Raw genomic sequence first — 20516 nt, 5'->3', positions numbered from 1 at the left:
TTCTTTCCTCTTAAGAGCTCTTTGTGGATTTCCAGTTTCATAATTATGCCTCTGAGCGCTATAACTCAGAACTGATTTAAACAAGGTTAACTGGTGTCCTACTCCCAGTTACACTTCAGTTCATTAAAATCCATCGGCAATATGAAAACAATATTTATTTTCCTTAAAGGAAACGCGGTTGCATTAAAACACAGTTTTCTTTAAAAAAAAAAAAAAAAGTTTATGTGAGGGGTAGCAGTAGTTTAATGGACCACAGCTTCATCTCCTAGAATCAATGTCCAATGCACCAAGTCTGCTTCTTTGTTTGGTTGATTCTACTTTGATAGGTTACGTTTTTAGATTGTGTTATGTTTGAAAATGTTTATATGTTATCTAGATGTTATCTAGATCGCTTTGTTACTCATAGATTGTTTCATGTCTCAGTTGATGCCGCTTCAAAGCACAGTAAATAACTAAGTAACCCAATTTATGGTAGTCAATTTACCATTTTCTAAGGTGTTTAAGGCTGAGTCTGGCTTACCGGGATCCAATCATAGTACCTGCAGATAAGAGTCGGTGTCAGCAGCTAGGTTTTAACCTATGGACCTGGCTCACTGCCCTCATTGTGAAGGTGCCTGGATTCTTCTGCTTTCTATCCCTGCCTTTTTTTTCCTGCAGGTAGAGAGTTGTTAAGTGCATGTAATCATCCCAACCAGATGTAAAGCTCAAAACAGTTGTATATTTCACGCACAGCGGGTGATCGGGGCTCCTTCAAGGAAGTCAGGTTTCTGTTCTAAATCAGTGGAGTTCATTAAAGTTGGTAAATAACAGTGTATTAACACAGATGTTTTACATAAAAGCACATTCAACCAAGCACTTAGATGGCAGGCATATGTATTTACCAACATTAAAATAATGCTTTAAAGCCTTAAAATATATTATCTGTGATTGATGGAATAAAAGTATGGGTGTCAACATATCTAAAAGGTCTTAAGTGATCCCACTTTGAAAAGAATTTGAAAATGACTGGGACAGATCCGAAGGTGACTTTAAAATAAGCAGTAGGTTGGCTGGCATCCACCATGGTATCACCCAGGATGGAGTGTGCAGTCTTTTCAGAAATCTGAGTTTAACAAACTCCTGATGGACAATTTCAGTGAGAAGGGGGAACTACATTGGTGCCTTCTCCCATCAAGTGTGAGTTGGCAATATTTAGGGTCAGATTTACTAACGTTCTGGTCACAAATGCCATTTAGACACTAGCGGTTTATTTTGTGAATGGACAGACTGAGTTGCAAACTGATCTACTTAATTAATATTTATTTGGTAGGTTTCTAATTGCAACTCAGCCCGACTTGCCATCATCCAGGGAATGGTGGCGTGCAGGGGTCAGAAAACCACCATGTTTCTGATCAATTTAAAATTAAATATGAATAAATACATACACATTTCCTCAAAGGAAACGGAGTTGCATGACATTTTTTTTTTTCAAGTTCATGCCAGAGTTGGGAGTAGCTTACTGGACCACTGCTTACTCTCCTAGAATCTTTCTCCAAAAATCCTAAAGCTGAGGGGATCCAAAGGGGACTACTCCTCTTTTGCGGGTTACTTCACTGACTTGGGGGTCAGTGCATTTTCAATGGTTCTGCAGCCGGAACTCTGGTCTCAAACCATTGATACATCTCATACAGAAATATTATGTGCTCAAAATATGCCCCTTCCAAAGGCCAAATGGGTATCGATTAGCAAATTCTTTTTAGGAGTTGGTAATCATTTACTGACCTCTAAAATTGCCTTTCTACGTGGCCTGAAATGTTTTTTGCAGTCGCAAACTCAGAATCATATTGCAAAAATATTTAGTATATCTGGCCATCAGTTTATAGGACACCAGGACAGCCAAACCATCAGACCTCCTCATATAGCATTTCTTCTATATGCGAAACCATTTCCCAACAACCAGGAATACATTCAAGATTTCTTTAACATCCTGTGTCTTGATAGAGGATTTCTGAAAGATGTTAGACCTTTTACAGTCAAACCTCTTTTTAATGTGAGCTTTTGCAATCGTTCCTTTCTGCAGTGGCTTTTTTGGAAAGCTCGTGTAAGTAACTGTAAAAATAAAAAAAACTGTCCAATATAAGTCCACAAAAAAAAGGATGATGTGAGTTTTGCTTAAAAAAACTAAAAACTCTTTTTTCAATTTCTTTACTTTTTAAATCCAAGACCATGCAATCCACAAAATCTTAAAATACATTGTTGTAAATTAGTCATTTTCTTCTAGAGGAAAGAAAGAAAGTGGTGGGTGGAACGCTTAACTTAAACTTTTAGCCACTGGTAATTACTCTGGGCCAAGTTCCAGTCTATAATTTTTTTGGTCAGCATGCCACATCAGACAAGCACCAGCCATATGCAAAACGATGGATTGGGATGTGGCCAGGAATAATTACTGGTGGCTAAGATTAATGTAGGCTTTCTGCCCTTCACTTTTTTATATTCGTGGTTCTACCCTAAGAAGAAGGTAAAGCTTATAGTACACCTGACATATGGGGTAAATGTCTTATTTCTGGCCTGACCTGCTTGCATCATTCTTAACCTTTTTTATATTTCAAAATCTATTGTCCTTGAACGAGGAGATCTCACCAATTTCCTTATCCAATAAGCCCTCCCTTCCTCTGCTTACCATCTTGATACAATGGCCAAGATGTACAACTATATCATGCAACTCTGTGCTGCAACCAAAGGGACTGCGCTCTGCCTAGCGCAGGCACACAGATAGGCTGCCTAGTGCCACGCACACACCTTTGCACTATAGTGCAAGGGTGTGTGTATGATGTCTAGCATAAGTTTTTGTATTGGAGGGGTACTCTTCCAGTACAAATGACTATGCCTAGACAAACTTTAAAACTGTTCCCACTTTCGATGTGCACTATACAGTGCGGCACACATGCAAATTCAAAAAAGCTTGGAAAAATAAAATAATTTGCCCAAGTTAACGCCACTCTCATAAAGGCCTTATTTTTGGCGCAAACCCTGCCTACTATTGTTAGTGGATAGGGCTTTATGTCAAAACCCCTGGTTGGTTGTATAGGAAAGTCCCCCTGACACAAAGTAACACAAATCAGTGCAAAGACCATGTGAGTACTGCACCTACGTACTCTCCAGCTTGCTTGTAAAACCAAGCCAATAAAGCGCGTAATATATCACTTACCTACCCCTCTGCATAGCTGCATGATTATCTCTGTGCAAAGTGGTCTTATGCTCCCTGGAATATGGAACTCTTTTGCCTATATTACTGCCAGAGTGAGTGAATGAACAGCAACTGATGGCATGTGATTAACCCTTTGACTGGATACCGGTGATTATAAATCATTGTGCCATTTATGTTCTTTTGTGCTTGATCCATGATTTTCTCCAAAATCATTAAATGCAAAGAAAACAAAGATGAATCTGAAATGTGCCTGAAAGCTCAGACGGTTCAAGCAGCAGTTGAAGACCCTTAAAGGCTCTTGTAGTTCAGTAGGGCAGGTTTTATTAGCAGCAAATCCTGCATCATCTGAATCAAATTTAAATGAGTGCTCTCTGTGGAGGGAGAGTTTTTTCATGTGACACGGTATCAGAATTCTTGAAGGCAAATTCCCCTGTGCAGCACATTGCCATACTTGAAATAATGATAAGGACAGAAAAGAAAACGAGACTTGGACAAAATGCAGTAAATACCCACAAACGTTTTGCAAGTCACTCCGCTCAACCCCGCAAAAACACTTACAACTAACTAACTACTCATGTGAAAAGCACGAGCAAGTACGTTTCAAGGACGGGAAAGGGAAGGGAACACCTCTGCGTATGCCATTGAATAATATAAGATGGGATTTCTACCCAGGAAATAACATATTTTCGTTTAGAACAGAACATGTGTATGAATCTATAAAACTACAACTGGAAGTGTATGGTATTTATATTTCAGATTTTTGTTTTATAAATTCTGTGAATTACGTCCAGTTTTTGTAGAATTTCCATTACTTTCACTTATTATGAGAGCTTTTTATGTTGCTGAAAATTTGTATTATATCTTCTTGATGAAACGTAGACAAGTTTTGAAAATTACTTTTACTTTTAATTGCCTACATATACATTTTGCTTGGAAGAATAATTTGAAACACTGTACTCATTAAAATAAAGCCAAAAATGTATTGGCTAAGGAATTCACCCCCACAATTATGTTCTTTTGTTATCAAACCTCTTAGGAAACTGACCTTTTCTACAAGATAAGATGCATTTAGGCTCACATATGAATCTTATAATTGTTTCTCACTCTAGTTTGCTGGATGAGTATTTTCATAATATCCAGTCTTCCTGGCTGTGCTATTAATGGCCAAACTGAATAACAGTAATTTGTGTGACTCAGACGCAATTCTTACAGATTGAGGTGGAACTTTGCCTTGGAGAGAACTGTACATATCACAGCTCTAAGAACTCTGTATCGTAAAAGAACATGACTGTTCTATTATTTTAGACTCTATTAATTTGTCCCTCCCCTTCTTCTATACAGCCTCCTCATCGATCTTCGCAAATTATTCGGTTCCATGTCCAGCATATTGGTCTAGTTATTTCCAGCATTGGGCAGGGAAATAGGGAATGCAGGGACCGTGATGAGAAAAAGTTGGGTTATGAATATTAGAGGGGCTACTCTAACACCATAAAGGTGTGAGCCAAAAAAGCCAGAGGAGCAAAAAAGAAAAATAATAGACCCCAGACGTAGTACAACGCACAGTGACTTCATTACCAAAAGGCACAGATTAATGTCCATGATTTAAGACCATCCCACCAAAAAAAAGAGAAGTCTCAGAACCTTCTACCACCAGTTTGTAATGAATAATTACGGTATCTGGCGTTATTCTGGAGGCAGCATTCCAAAGGCCCTAATGGAAACCACTCCGAGGCACAGCGCAAAAGGCAGTCATGCCCCTCAATAATGAACTGGCAAATTACGCTGTCTGTCATTATAGGCCAAAGAGACGTCTACATGGATAAAAATATGACGTTAGTATTGACTTTTCATAGTTGCTGATCCAGGCCAATGAGAGCTTTTCCTGCTGGAATGGCTCCATTCCATACAAATAAACAGACAGCCAAGTACACATCAAACATATAAAAGTGTGTAAGAATCTTTTCTGGGGCTGAAGGACTTGGTGAAAAGTAGCATGTGGTACTCTTACTCCACTTGAGTTTAGAACTGGATCATGTTCATAGACCGTTGACCTGGCAAGAGCACCACCTTGGTGGGAAAACGCCCTGTAATATATTTACCTTGCCTGCTTTCCAGGTCACAACAGTCGATAGAACCTTTGATGAAAGAAATACCTACAATAATTCCTTTAGAGGTTCAAATGTGGCTGACTAGTAAAATTTTATCTCCAAGGGCAGATTTCAAAACGGGACAAGGGATTGTAAAATTCAATGTATATGATTAAACCTGCAAGCAAGCAAGCAGGGGATTAGTTGGTCAGTGTTGCAGATCTCTTGCGGGGAGCACTAAAAGACCATAATCAATGACCATTGACTCACCAGGATGAGCTCTGAAAAGGGTCATATGGTCTTAGCTGCATATCTCTAAAACTGAACCAGGAGAAAAATGCAGTTCCATGCTGGAAATAAACCTGACTCAGTGACAGTCTTGCTGGAAACAGCCACTTCCCTAGAGCAACACCCGTTCAGAAGCCACATCCTTTCATCCTTCACACCCCTAGCTATAAACATACTACAGTCACCTGATTAATGTCTGGGTGGCTCAGAGTTGATGTAGGAACTGGGGATTGTAACAAACACCATTGGCTAAACTTTATAGGTCTTTACGGACATCTTTGAACATTTAGAAGAATCTCAAGTTTCTTTTTCTGAGTCCTCACCAGGTCGGGGTAATGGGTGGAAAACCTGTAGCTGGTTTTTGAGCCTTAGTAACAACACTGCTTCAAATCAGTGGAAACTCATTGGTTCTTCGGTGCATAGAGGTCCATCTAATATGATCCAACCACGTGTTAACTGGCCTGGGAAACCTGGGGATGAAGGCACATGGAGATTGATGAAGGAAAGAACAGCCTTAAATGATTTGCTAGCATATTGTCCCTCTCCACGTAATACACTACACTTGGGGATACAAGATTTTGTTCTGCTCTGATCCCAATATTTGAGCCAGATTGGTCAGGTTGATTCACCTGGCAACCCTAACAATTGATGTTAGATGTCTCCACCAGGCTGTTGGTTCTGATCAATAATGATTGTCCTGCCGAGTGGAGAGAAACCCAGAAAACCCTGAGGATATGTACCATGTTCTTAAAGTTGGAGGTTTGGCTTGTTCTATAACCTCTGCATTACCAGGGAGCACCGTGTGGCTGCCCAACCCTTCTGAGTGGTGTCTGCTATCGCATTCAAGAGGAAGAGAGAGGGGGGATACCCCTGTACTACTAGGATTTGGGAAGGACAAGCACAGGCTGTCACAGATCTTGTTTGCATTACAATTCTGAGCAGGGAAACTTGTGAAAAATAATATGTCGAATTGTGATTTTGAGATGTGCCTACCCTGACTGGGCCATCATAGTGCGACCTACTATTTTGTCCTTGGCCTGCAACTATTTCCTGGCTGTGCCTTCTTATTTTACAGGAGGCACAGCTAGCTAAGCATGTTACCTCAGTTGTTGAAGGGAGGAAGACAACCTCTGACCCTGAGGTTGGCATAAAATCCAAGTCTTCAGTGGAAGTCAGATGAATCCTCTCCTTGTTGTGGAGAAACTGTGGGATGGTACACTTCCAAGACACTCGCATAAGCTGTTGAAAAAGAAGGCAAAGAGATGATCCATTTCTTTAGAGAAACATAACAGAATCTTATTCATGTAACGTGTCCATAAAGGATGGCAAAACCTTAGTGCACACATTTGGCATTTAGGCGAATCTAAATTAAATGATGGTGAATTGAAAATGCTGGTATTTCATTTTTAGATATTGCTGAAAACCTGGATGAAAAGGGACTTGCAAGGAAGTGTCTCAGGCATGAGTTGCAGTCAGGATGTGTCCTGTCTGTATTTATTTGATAATGGTTTGCAGGGAGAAAACGTGGAAGTGATGATGCAGAATAAACTGGTTCACTCTTGGATTCGTATGTGAACACTGGACCGCTACTGCTCTGGGAACAGAGTTTAGTAGGCTCTTCTTGGCTTTTATTTTTAGAACTGAGTGACTGTTTTCTTTTGCAACACATGGATTTCACTAGTCGCATCCCTGACATCAGAGTTTTCAGATTTGACCATGTGTAGCAAGGTGGAATGCACCAGGCATGGCCATATCTCTTTTGTCTAACCCTTCTGCCCTTGTTGCGCCCAGCACAAGTCTTTTGGCCCATTGCTCAATGTCATTATCTCCAGAACATTGTCTTTAGGCCATGCTCCGAGGGCACTGGAAAAAGGCCCTTCAGCTCTTTGTCTGTATGCCACCTCCGGCATGACCACACAGTTCCTCTGATCTCAGTGCCCCTTAGAGTATTGAGAGTGATCATCTTTTTTTATGCATATATAAAATTCCATTGAATATTGGTGATCACTATAATTTTTTCTTATTTTTTTTTTATACAACATGAATCAGTGACCGCTTTTGCAATTCACATACTTTGCATTATAGTTTGTTTTAGTATTTTAAAGGGGTATGGCCGTCTTCTGAGTTGTCTACTAATCGACCATTGTTTGGTCTCGTTTTCTTTTATTCATAACATGGGATTCAGTGGCATGTTCATCGACCATTCATCAGGTGGATCAATTTGCAACATAAATTAGATAAGCACATTTTATATGTTTACAGACTCCACAGAGGATTTTTGGAAAAACAAATGTCTTGACAATTCAGATTAACTTTAAATCTTGATTAGCATTTGCGAACCATCATAAAACCTAATGTTTGTGAATCCTTCCTGAATTTACCTAGCTGAATGAAATATTTTCATAAATATTGCAAACATTATTCAACAGATTAACACACAGAAGAAACTGTGTTTCATGACAAAAACTATAAGGGAGTTAAGATAGATAAATCAAGATTTGGGACTCTCTGTAACTGTGACTGCTTGATTGCACAACAGTAAAATTGCTTCTTTGGAATGTTTTGTGCAGATTTGTCAGACCCGCTTAAAATAAATAGAAAATTAATATTTGACATTCCTATACACTAAGAAAGTTTAACCCTACTGTTGGGCAAACATGCCTGTGTCTGGTGTAAGGCTCTTCCTGAATTAGAAGGCACGGCAATGAGTGGTGGTCTGGATTGTCTGTTCTGCTCCATTACAGGCTGTTTTTTTAAAATGTTGCTGTCTGCTTCCGATTAAATTTCCCATTATCAATACAAAATGTCTGTGTGAATTTTTTTAATCTGTAAACAGCATCCAGTCCTCCATCCAATTGTAACACTTAATCAAAAACCATTCTTATTTCTATTTAGTAGTGTGTAGCGCCTTTTGCTTCTTACTTTTGAGAGCCACTTCATAACATTTCACAACACTGCACGTCCATTGCAGCGCATGCATGCATCTTTTAATGTCTCCTTATATACCAGCGATAGCTCGTATGGCCAAGTCTAATTTTGCGATCATGCAGTACATCAAGGAGAAAAGGGTGCTGTTTTGTAACCTTAAGGTAATATTCTCAAACATATATGTGAAACGCAAGTTCCTGTTAAATCAGTAAGGGTAATATCCTGATGGACTACTTAATGTATGACTTTATCCCATTTTCCATGCTTTTGTTTTACGAAGTATTTAATGTACATTTTAGATTTTTAGACATTATTGCTCCCTTATAATTTTGTTTTTCCTACAAGATGGGATTTTACAGTTTTTTTCTGCTATACTTGAAGTCACATCAAGCACTATGTTTGTTACCAAATTTTTCTTTGACACATTTTGATTACACGTTCTCCTATGAAATAAAGAAGAAATGTAATATGCTGAAAAAGTTCCCTTACTTTAAACTACCAAAAGTGTTTTTCCAAATGTTACCCACCATAATTGTAAACCCTGGTACAAAATTTTCCATGGTAACATTTTTGCACTCACTATTATGTACCCATAAGTCAGTGGTGTCCATTTTAATGCTTGAGAAGAGTTTTTTTTTCAATTTATATATTGCGAACTTGACCCAAAGGTATTGTATTGTGTTTTACATGAACACCAGTTGCAATCCACAAGGGCCAATGGCAGAACTCGAACCTGGTTCCCCAGTTTCAAAGTCGGCAGCTCTGGTCGTTATGCCACATACCCCCCTACCCCGACCCCCCGGTTTGTTATTTTTAGTTGCCTTTTTTTCATATGACTCTGTGTCACCAAATGTTGAATCAGTTAGCCAATATTCAGTCAGAGGTGACTCTCTTTTTTTATCATATACATTTTATTTTTTGTGGGTAGCATATAAACAATATCAATTACATCCGGAATAAGTACAGAATCTATTGGTACCGATGGACCAATCACAGCTGTTTTCATCCTATGCTTACAGACACCCTCCCTGGCCAAAGTGGAAAAGCCCCCCCCCCCCCGCCCCTCCCATTCACCCTATACAGTGCCTTACAAGTTCTGCAGCATCAAACAGTCATGCCACTGTCCATTTTGAACGATCGAGGCAGCTAGCATTTTCCTAAATTCTATCTCTGCTCCCCATGGTCCCAAATAAATTGTTATTGCCCTGGTGCAGCACCCAGTTATCGATGCTGTAGTAAGTGATTTCCAAATGTCACAACATTTGTCTTTTTTGTTATTAAGATCATTGCTGTTGCATGTTTTTCAGCATTACCCAGGGATCAGGACTGGTACTGGATTCTGGGCAGGAATCCAGAGATGCTCTTTATTTTGTCACCTCAAGGGTGAAGTTTCAGTGCTGCTGTATGAACTTCAAACATTTTGAAAAATGAATCACCCTAATTCTCACTCTCATAAAATGATCACAGACTGCCTTTGCCCACCATTTTTTCTGTTTATTCTTGTTCTTTTTCATGCAGACATAAGCAGGCAAATGATTTAATTGTTTCTGGAGAGCAGTATTTTGGACCCTCCTTTTCGCACAGTTTGACCAACATGCATGAAGCTCTGAACGATTGTTCAACAATAAAATACGTTTTTGGAAAATGGTGTGCAGAATTGTCAAACCTTCGTAAATATTGAAGATGCTTGAGGCCAGATGTACAACCCTTTTTTGCACTCTCAAACGGGAGAGTGGCCATTTTGCGACCACAAAAAAGGGTAATGGCATGTACAAACGCTATTAGGAAGGGTCATCCTTTCCTAATAGCTAGACTCACTGCCATCACTGCCACTGTACTATTGTTTTGCGTACTATTGGTTTACCACCTACTTCGAAGTAGGTGGTAAACCACTCACAAACAGGAAGTGGTGCCCAGGGGACCCCTTCCCCTTTGTGAGTGTGTGATTAAATATCTTTTAAGAGAAGGCAGTGGTCCCAGGGGCCACTTCCTGCCCTCAAAAAGTAAAACTGAAAAGTTTCATTTTTCTATTTTTTATATGCTGCCTGTTTTCCTTTAAGGACCGTGGGGAATTACCCCAGCAGCAAAGGGGTTAAAAAGCAGTCCCAGACATGGTGGTCTGCTGACCCTAGCAGGCCACCATCCATGGGAGTACTAGCCATTCCCAGTGGGGTCGCAAATTGCACTTGCCTCATGAATATTGATGAGGCATGCAATTTGCGACTCCATTGGGAATCACTAACAGCGTCTGTGACACTGTTGTACATTGCATTGTGCGAGTCGCAAAGCGACGAAAATTGCGAGTCACAAAATATAAGGGTCATATATCTCAGTATTATAATGGAATTGTACCTATAGGGACTGGATTTAGATGTGCTAAATTATTTACCACCTTCAGTTTGATCCAAATAGGTCTTGGAAGCAAAATATATGAACCAAACTCAGACGTTCTGCAATTCTCCTTTCTTCATACCAAAAGGTTAAATCCATTATCATTCCATTAGAGTATTTGTGGAGCTGATAAAATGATGGAGGTCTGAATCTGGAAAACTTCTCTAAACGACTCTCAGAGATGGTTTGCTGCTTTATTTACCGAAGGGATCATGAAGGTGCCTCTAGCTCTCCTAATGGACGTCGAGTAGGACTTCGGAGTCTCTAAATAGATTTGTCATTGCTCAAGTCACTTTGCCTTTCTCCATTTTCTTCTGCATACCCTCTTTAAAAACGAGATTATTTTTCTTTATCACCCAAGGATACTCCTTTAAGTAACCCTTGAGGGTGTTGGTAATGAGTGAGGAAAAGCAAGTTCAGTACGTTTTGAAACATGCTTTGAAATTTCAGAGCAAATTTTTGACTGTAACATGGATGAGTTGGAATTGCACGGAAGGGTGGTTGTTTCTCTCGGGGTATCTAGAGTTAGTTGTGCTGCTATCAGGCAGTTTGAAGTCCAGATAATTTGGGTTCTGAGGGATTTAATTGAGGGAACATTATGAGTTATGAAAAGGTTGTAAGTGTGGAATGCTCCCTGAGTTGTCGCCTTTTAAGAATGGCTGAGTAACATGATTTAGGCACCACAATGCCAGCATTGAGACTCGAGATGTCCCATGTTATTACTGTTCCTTGGAATTCCACATTGAGAATTGAGAGTAGTGAGATAAATTACAATCTCGTCCTAGCTTTAGACTGACTAATATTAACAAGCATTTGCAATGTAATAGGTCTCGCATTTACCCGAGTTTGCGCTATTGGCATTGTAAATGACAATGCGTTTTATTTATGATTTGATTTTGAAAGCATAAATAAAAGGCATTGTCATTTACAATGCCAAGAACTTAAATTCACATAAATGCGAGACCTAATGCATTGCAAATGATTTTCTCATTATACTTTTGGGATGGTTGAGGTACCTAACACTCCTGTCTAAGGTCAGTGTACATGGCAGAGAATGACTTTATTGGAATATTTCAGAAATGTCGCTAGAAATATAGCCTTTAGCTCAATTTATATGAAAAAAGTGCTAAATCATGTATTATATTATGGCCCTAATGTTTGTAAATGTTCCAAACCAGCTCAGAGGACGTCCGGTTGGCTCGCTTTCCTCATGTGTGCAAGACTTCACTCACATGTGCAAGTCTTCACTCGAAATCCTCCTTGGGTACTGCAGCTCTGGTGTGTTTGCCGTAGCCTAGCAGCTATGTTGGCAGGCAAGCCTAGGACACAGTCAAGTCACAATCTAGGCCAGAGGAGAAGACATACCTGATGTATGTACTATAACTCGGAGAAGGCAGTGTCGTACAGCGGAGGAGGGCGGGGAGAGTCCAGAATCTGCGTAAGAGGCGCAGTCGGAAAAGACAAACGAAGGCGTGGGAACAACTCTGTTCCTGGACATACTTTTCTGTGCAGAGAGGAAGCGGTGATCATTCTCGCGCTACGGAGAAACCCTCGACACTGCTGTAGGTGGTGGAGGAGGCACGCGCAGGAGGGGTGGAGAGGGAAAGGGCTACAGGAATGCGAGCAAGAGGGTTTGATGCACATCTCTTCTGCTGTTACGATATGACAGTTTGTCGATGTCAAGAGGGTTGACGAAATTACGGCGACGAGGGTGTGTTGCCAAGAGGGCGCAGGAATTGCAAAGACAACTAGGGGGAAATGGACTCATGATAATGGAATCAATAGGGCTCTGCTGTCTTGACGAAAGGTACGATGGAGCCAGGACTGGCGAACATATTGTATCGCGACAAGGTGCTTTAATGTGCGGCGCACGTATGCGCTGTAAGGAATGCAGCTCCCACATCACAGGAACAAATTTAGCGTCGGCCTTTCCACATTGGTCGTCCAAAAAGTGGACAAGGAGGTAACCAAGAAGCCAGATTTCCAATCATGCACCATCGTTTACCATAAACGATGACGCGAGCCAATGGGAAACAGGGGCGGGCTTCAAGTCCCTTCTAAATCTGTATTGATTGCAAAAAGCCCTTACATGGCTAGGACAGCGCATGCTCGCTACTAACTCCAGGCGAGACCTAAAAAGAAGAAAGCACAGAGGACAAAAATTGGGTTTTCCAGCTCTTCAAAGGGGTTTTTTTCAGAAGAGATTTCATTCTAAAATGACACAGTCTTTTTCATTGCAAATTATTACTGTACCCTGTTTTATAGACTGACTGGACAGCACTGCTGTCGCCAGACAATTATATGATCACTTCTACACTTTTTGTACTTTGCACAACTGCTTGATATTATGTGGTTTTAGCAGGGTCGTGTGAAATTAGATGAATATGCAGTACGTTGGTCACAAATAAATTGTTCATGTATTATACATTATGTTTCTTGGGATTATTTTTAGTTATCAAGACAATGGGGCACAGCAGGAATCTTATGTGTTTTATTTCTCAATTACATTTTTTCTCATTCCACTGATAAATTAATTGTGGAGCTTTGTATTTAATGCCATTGATTAGTGAGATTACTTGTATATTCAGTGACCTTTATCAACTGAGAGATATATGAAGATTTGTTTTAACTAAGATGTTTACAGTAAGTGAAGTGAGAATTTTACAGTTTAAAAAAATATATTTTATTTGTAAAGGATGTAGAATGATGGTATATGTTTTTATTTGTTTTATGGATGTTTTATAACTTTGATGGTCAAGAAACTGAATAAAGTATTCTTGAGTTCAATTGAATTGACTAGAGGCGCTTTGGCTACGCCCACATGTTGGGAGCCAGGAAAAAATGTTTTGATTGGGCAGACGTGTGCCTCCACACAGAAAGTGCTTGCTCCAGCAGCTGTGATTATTTTATTTGTCCACCTACCTAAGCTTGAACTTTCAGGGACACGCTTGTGACTTTGGAATGCTATTAAAGTATCTTAGGTAGCTATGTAATTTCTGTTGTTTTTGTCTGTCCGCAGCAGAAATAGGGGGAGGGCAGTCATTAACCTGCATGGATTTTTAAAACTGTGCAACTGTCCAGTGACCTTATAACCTCCACAAATCATATATATATGGTCCAGTTGAAGGCATCCGCCGAAACGCGTTGACCGTCCTCTTATGTTGCACTAATGGTGTTGAAAATAAAATAAAAATACCTCAGATTTGAAGAAAAACGTCTGGATCCCGTCTGTGCTGTGGAGAATCTGGGCTGCTGACAGGAGCCTGGCTGGGTTCTTTTTTTGAGAATATATATATATATATATATATATATATATATATATATATATATATATATATATATATATATATATATTAGTATGTATATATATATTTATTTTACTTTTTATTGACAATTTACATTTCATAATCTTCAATACATTGCTGAAATCTTGATAGTGTATACATGCTGTGGAATTAACATTTACAGTAGCAGGTTACTGTTGCAGTTGGTTATTAGGTTACATCTTTCTCTCATTAAGCACCAACTATATTTTACAGTTCTTTGCTGCCACAAAAATGCATATCGATTCCCATGCTATTTACTTGTCATGCTTCACATTACCATGCAACATTCATTTAAATCCAGACCTGTTGGCATAGCCAATGCTTTTTTACTTATCAGTCAGTTCTGCACAAGTAAATGAAAGAAGAAGTAACTGTATTGAACCTGAAACATTTGAAGGAATATAACGTGTTAGTGAGGTATATATTTGATCTATCTTTAAAATGGGTATATGTAATGCAGCTTGACTTACGGTAAAACCCACTCATACATACATATACAGTCAATGGAATTGTAACGTTGGATATTGTAAAATGGTACAGTGGTTGATTGTTTTGCTATCGGATGAGTTGCAAGAGCAGAACAACTATAGGACGATTAGTACAGAAAGGTACCCCATCTGTGTAGCAGATTTCACCAGATCTCAATCAAGTGATCCAGGACTGGATGCAATATACCTGTTAGCTTGCAATGTAACTGGTGAAGTGGTCATTCTTACATTTGATCCCAAGTTCCCAGGTTCTGTTTACTGCTTTGTTTAGTGTTTCCTGGAAAATGCATCTGTTTTTCTGAGGCTTTCACACCATTTGTGGAGTCACTGAAGAAACATATATCTCTTACGAAAAGACACACCTTTTGAATGATAATTATCTCAGTATGAGGTATTCGTGCATGCAGTCAGATCAGTAAGGCTACTTACTCACAGCAGCAAAAGGTCAGTTGTGGTCATCTTAGAAGAGTATTCAAGTTTATTTAAAAATGGATGCATTACATCAAGGCAAATAGAAGATTGTTTAATATTTTGTGGGTTCATGTGTGGGGCCCTTGATGTTACTTACATACATGTTTGTTTTATTCTGAATATTGTGCAAGGTCTCACAATTATTGGTTGCAGAAGTGCATTTCCTAGGATTGAAATTAGGTGAATGCACCTAAAATCTATATTTGCTGGGGTTTGCATGAAAAATGTAGTTAGGGAAATGTTTTGGGGCAATTCTTGGCCTAGTATGGATGGCATGAGTGTGTGGGTATGAGGTTATTTGGTGGAGTACACCAGGGATGTGTCTTTTTTCCATACTGAATATTCTTTTTAATGCCACAGCAGTTTGTAAATAGTGCAATGGATGCAACCCAACTCTGATAGGACCTTCTAAATGATTATTGCCAAAGAAGAACGTCTGATGAGGTAAACATCTTCACACCACAGTTCCTTCAGTTCAGAGCATATAATAGACTATATTCCTTTTCTGTTGCTTTAGCTGGAGTGGCTTTTAAAAGATCAAAAATATTTTAAATAAATTCTGGATCGCTAGCAGCACAATGCAGATGCTACTGGAACTGGCGTTGGTAGATTTTTCTCATGTTATAAAATGGGTGCCTCGTCTGCTTAGAGATTAAGCTATACATGTCCTGATGTGTTGTAGGTAATGATTCTGCACAGAAGTATGCAACTACTCACCTGAAGGAGTGATCATTCAGACATGTTCTGGAACAGAGTCTGCTTAAAGTTGCTATTTCAGCGCTTGTCACCCTGCTTTGCAGTTATGTTCTGATTCCACTTCTCATTGTTCCTTCAATCACTTGTTTGCTGTAAGGACTTCACATGAGACTAAGTAGCTATTGCTGATACTTGGGTAATTTCTTGGCAGCTGAACATTGGTATTACCAAAGCTGTCATTGGGCTTTGGATTGTTTAAGGTTTCAGTCACAATTTGTCAATGTGTTCCCTACGGAGGAAATAGATTGAATCACATAAGCACGCCCTCTGGTACTTTCCTAGGCCAAGGATCCCATTTTTGACAACGAAAGGCACCATAATCCCTGAAATTGCATGACTCTGTAATGGGATAGTATCAGGTGTAGTAGTGCTACCTGAAATACAAGGTCTTAGGTTATTCTTTAAAGGTCAGTTGTGGTACCCAGTCAGAGTGTGTTGGACGTTGAGCCTGGTTTCATTTTACATAGTTCAATCTATTTCCTGTGTTTCGTTAGGATTCTTGTAGTAGTAGTGCACATTCTAGTCTTTGTGGTTTGAGGGTTATGTTTCCAGTGAAGTAATGCTGGAAAATACCATTGGCTTCTTGGAACTGAACTCATTTAAGACTTACCAAAACTAGGCGCAGTGCTTGCTTTAAGGAAGTTTCACATGACCTTGCTGTTTACACAGTGGGCGTTGTGAACAGTTTTGTTTCTCTATTGATGTCTTCACTGGTCATTGGTCGCTTACAGGTTGGCATTGGACGTTCAGCAAGTGTATGCTTTTGGCCTTTGTAACTAGTGCAGTTATCTCTTGGCTTGGTTAATGTTGGTTACAGTGAGCTTAACAGTCTGTAGAAGGAGCCTTGGAAGAGCTTTCAGGCTTCTCTGGCATTATCACTTGTGGTTGCAAGATATCGCTTGGGGTAATGTAGCATCAGAAGCGAGTTTTGATTTTTTGTTGTTGTACCCAGTTGAGCATCTCTCGGCACCAAATTCAGTTCCCTCCTGTTTCTGCTGCGAGGTAATTGTAGAGTATAGTATCACAATAGTGTCTGAGTAATTGTGATGAAAGAAGTATTTCCTGCCTAAACCAGTTACGAGACTTGCAACTGCTTTGAATGGTAACTTAGAGACTTGTTGTTTTGCTTCTCTTGGAAGGATACAAGTGGTATCTGGTTTCTTCAAATGCACCTATTGTTGATTACCCGTGAGTTGTGTGAAATATATCTGTCCCATCAAAAAATAATTCTACTTTTCATACTAGAAAGTTAGCAGACCTTCCATGAAGTCATTTATTTCCTAACCCAGTTTCTTTTCTTTCAAATCTGTTTATTGATATTTTTAGGAGAGAACAAAGGTCACCATAATCAGCGTAAAACACTGGAGAAGCATTGTGCCATTATAAAGCGTCCCACACTAGCAATAACTTGGGCAGTGTGTAGGAATCATACACCATCAGGTACATTTCTTGTTAGGAGTGGTACAAGCAAAATGTACCTATTCAGATCTTTCACAGTGTAGGACCTGTATCAATCTATTTGTAGAATTGTTTACTAAACGTTTCAATACATTACTAAGTGGGGGAGGTGTCAGCTAACCCAGTTTCTGTTCCCAGCTTCTCATATCTTTGATTTTGTGCACTACAGCTCTTTGACCCAGAGCCTACTACAATGCTGATAACCTTTCTGCCCAAGCCCTGTTTAAATAGGATCACCAGTGGCATCAGATCTCTTACTCCACATATGTGTACCTATTCAGATCTTAAACAGTATAGGACCTGTATCAATCTATTTGTAGATTTGTTTACTAAACGTTTCAATACATTACTAAGCAGTTCATGGGATCAGAAATTCCCTATGGCTAGCGGTTTATCGCCCAACGATTTCCCAAATTCCGTCATAAACTCCTGATATAAAATCTGAAATACTCTCTGTAGGAGTCAAAGGAAATGTCAAAACGTAGCTAGTCTGTACCCCTTTTCCTATATTAAAAGAGTTACAGCTATAGTTAAGTAAAGGACTTTTTTGTTTGCGATGTTTAGGGGTAGCCATTGTGAATGCTCTAAACGATGTGTTGAATGTTTCTGTTCAGTCAACATCCTTGTTTTTTTAATTAAACAGCACCATTCACCTGGTATTTTTCAGCCTCAAATGATTGAATATGTTTCTTATTCAATAGTTTTCATTTTCAGAAGCACCTGCAACAAAATATTTTTTCAAATCTGTATGCATCAGTTTGTCATTGTTTATACAGAGTAGCTGCTTATTGACATGCATTTGACAGGCAATGCAAATTATTGTTGCTTATAGAATGTTGGTAGGTGGAATACAATCATTTTTTAGCTTTCCATCATCTGTCCCTGAAAATTGTTTCTAATATATTGAAGAACTCCAATGCAAAAACATATTTGTTATTTCTAGTAAAATTAAGTACTCTTGAATTATAGGAAGGAGTGTTATGTGAATAACATAATTTTGCATTTAAGTATCTTACAACACACTTGTAAAGCTTTATAATGCAAAGTGATGGTAAGGTACAGCTTTTAATTAAGGGTTTTAGTGACATCAAATGGACAACGAGAGTGATGCTTGAGTTGTTTATGTCACTCAGAACCCGGAGGTGAAAAACGTCTCCATAGTTGACTTTATACCATCTATAATGTTATGTTATGTGAGGTCCCCAAAGTCATCTGCCCTCTGCTTTCAACTGCTATGAAGGGCTAGAGGAGCAGAGAGGGGTACATATATAACATGGTCCCTCCTCCCTGTCCCAAATTAATTTAAAGAAATATGTGGAGCACCCACCGCTCTCTGTGCCTTCCTTTCCCTCTTCTCCAGAAGCTGTGATCCCTGATTTTCATCACTGCTCTGACACCATGGAATTTCCTTGATGATGGTGCAGCAGTGGGTAGCAAGTTATGTTACCCACTGTTGCTACGTCATAGCAGTGAATAACTGATTTTAGAATCCCGTCATTCACGCTAATGGCTCTCTATGAGAGCCGTGGATCAAAATGATATATTCTTGGTTTCTTTTCTCTCATTGATAGATATCAGTACACTTTTTCTTGTTTTTTTTTTTTAATATGCAGTGATATCGTTTTCCCTAAATATCTGCACCTTTGAAAAGAATTATATGCATTGTGTGTTGCATAATACTTGAGCAGCTTAGAATTTCAACAATGATTATATTCGTTGGCAGGGTTGAGGAATTGTAGTCCTAGACCAGTGTTGGGGAGAGACATCTATTCTAATTATATCAAAAGTGGAGGCTGTCTATGCCTCACAAAATTCAGAGCCATAGTATTTTGAATCTTGATTCATTGTGTTGCCTCTTACAGGTACAAGGCTCACAGAGGGAGGTGGTTGTATTGAAGAGTAGTTGGTAATTGCTTGGTGGCCTACGTTGGCCCCTGTATCACTTATGGGCTGGGCTAGTCTTATAGGTCGCAGAAAAAACCTCTGTACTACACGGGGGTTGGAGAAGGAGGCTATCTGAGAGTATGTCATTTTTATTAGTATAGGTAGTATTCAGGGGGTTAAGTGTTGAACTATTAGATCCTGTATGCACCAATAACTAATGTTATATAAACATGGGTGTGATTTATTCGTGATACGTCTTCGGAGGGCGATCTAGCATTGTATACCTCATTCTCCCCCATTTATATGTACTGTGATTTATTCATAACATTGATCTATGCACTTTTGTAATGCATTTTACGAAGGCGTGGTTTATATTTATGAAGAGTTTTCATCAAAGAACTGCCTGTGAAGCTTGTGACCAATTAAATACTATGGCCCCTAGTCACAAAGGTAAATTTACATATGTAGATTTACTTACGTGTAAATGTACTCCTCCACTTAGTAGTATCTTAACTAATTTTGGCTAGTCACTATTTCCGAGTGTAAAGCTACTACAAAGTATATACGTACGTGTCCCCATCCCCTGAAAATAGGTAATGAGACAAATGTATGTGTGTAAAGACAGCCGCGGTCGGCAGTAGGAGTTCCTGCAGGGCGGTGACATGGGGAGGGGGAGGGGCAGGGTGGGGGTAGTAATGTATAGATTACGGAGTTTAACAGGTAAGTAAACATATAAATAAATAAAACAAATTTTGTTGCGTGCACTGTATCGCATTTGGTGATGCAGTGCGCGCAAAGAAATTTGTTTTATTTATTTATATGTTTACTTACCTGTTAAGGTCCGTAATCCATACATTACCACCCCCCACCCTGCCCCTCCCCACGTCACCTCCCCGCAGGAACTCCTACTGCCAACCACGGCTGTGTAAAGATTCTACTAGTAGCTTCTTACTTGTAGCCAACGGTCTCTATCATTGGGGTGGAGATTTCCCCGTGGTAAAGTATAGGTAAAGATGAAAAGTTTATTAATCTATTAAATAAGTTAGTTAAATGTAAATGTAGTTGAGCTTATATAGCGCACTGCTACCCGCAGTGGGTTTCCCGGCGCTTGCTTAGGGAACCCGTCCTGGTATTCCCCTGTGAGATAATCCCAGCAGGGTATCCACAAGGTGAAAGCCAGGCATCCCGCCGCAAGGGGCCGTTGTGAAGATTAAGCAAGCCATTGCCCAGAGTCGCAGAGTGTGAACCCGTG

The 20516-nt window shown here is 39.5% G+C and overlaps 1 long non-coding RNA gene across 3 annotated transcripts in view; it reads left to right on the top strand.

Moving 5' to 3' along the window:
* Window positions 1-20516, top strand: part of LOC147696968 (uncharacterized) — a 628335-nt gene that overhangs the window by 228622 nt on the left and 379197 nt on the right. The window lies entirely within an intron of this gene.

This window comes from Lissotriton vulgaris, chromosome 8, assembly GCF_964263255.1.
Source record: "Lissotriton vulgaris chromosome 8, aLisVul1.2, whole genome shotgun sequence".
Classification (NCBI taxonomy): domain Eukaryota; kingdom Metazoa; phylum Chordata; class Amphibia; order Caudata; family Salamandridae; genus Lissotriton; species Lissotriton vulgaris.
Note: the sequence above shows the minus strand (reverse complement) of the source record. Positions and strands in the feature narration are given on the sequence as shown.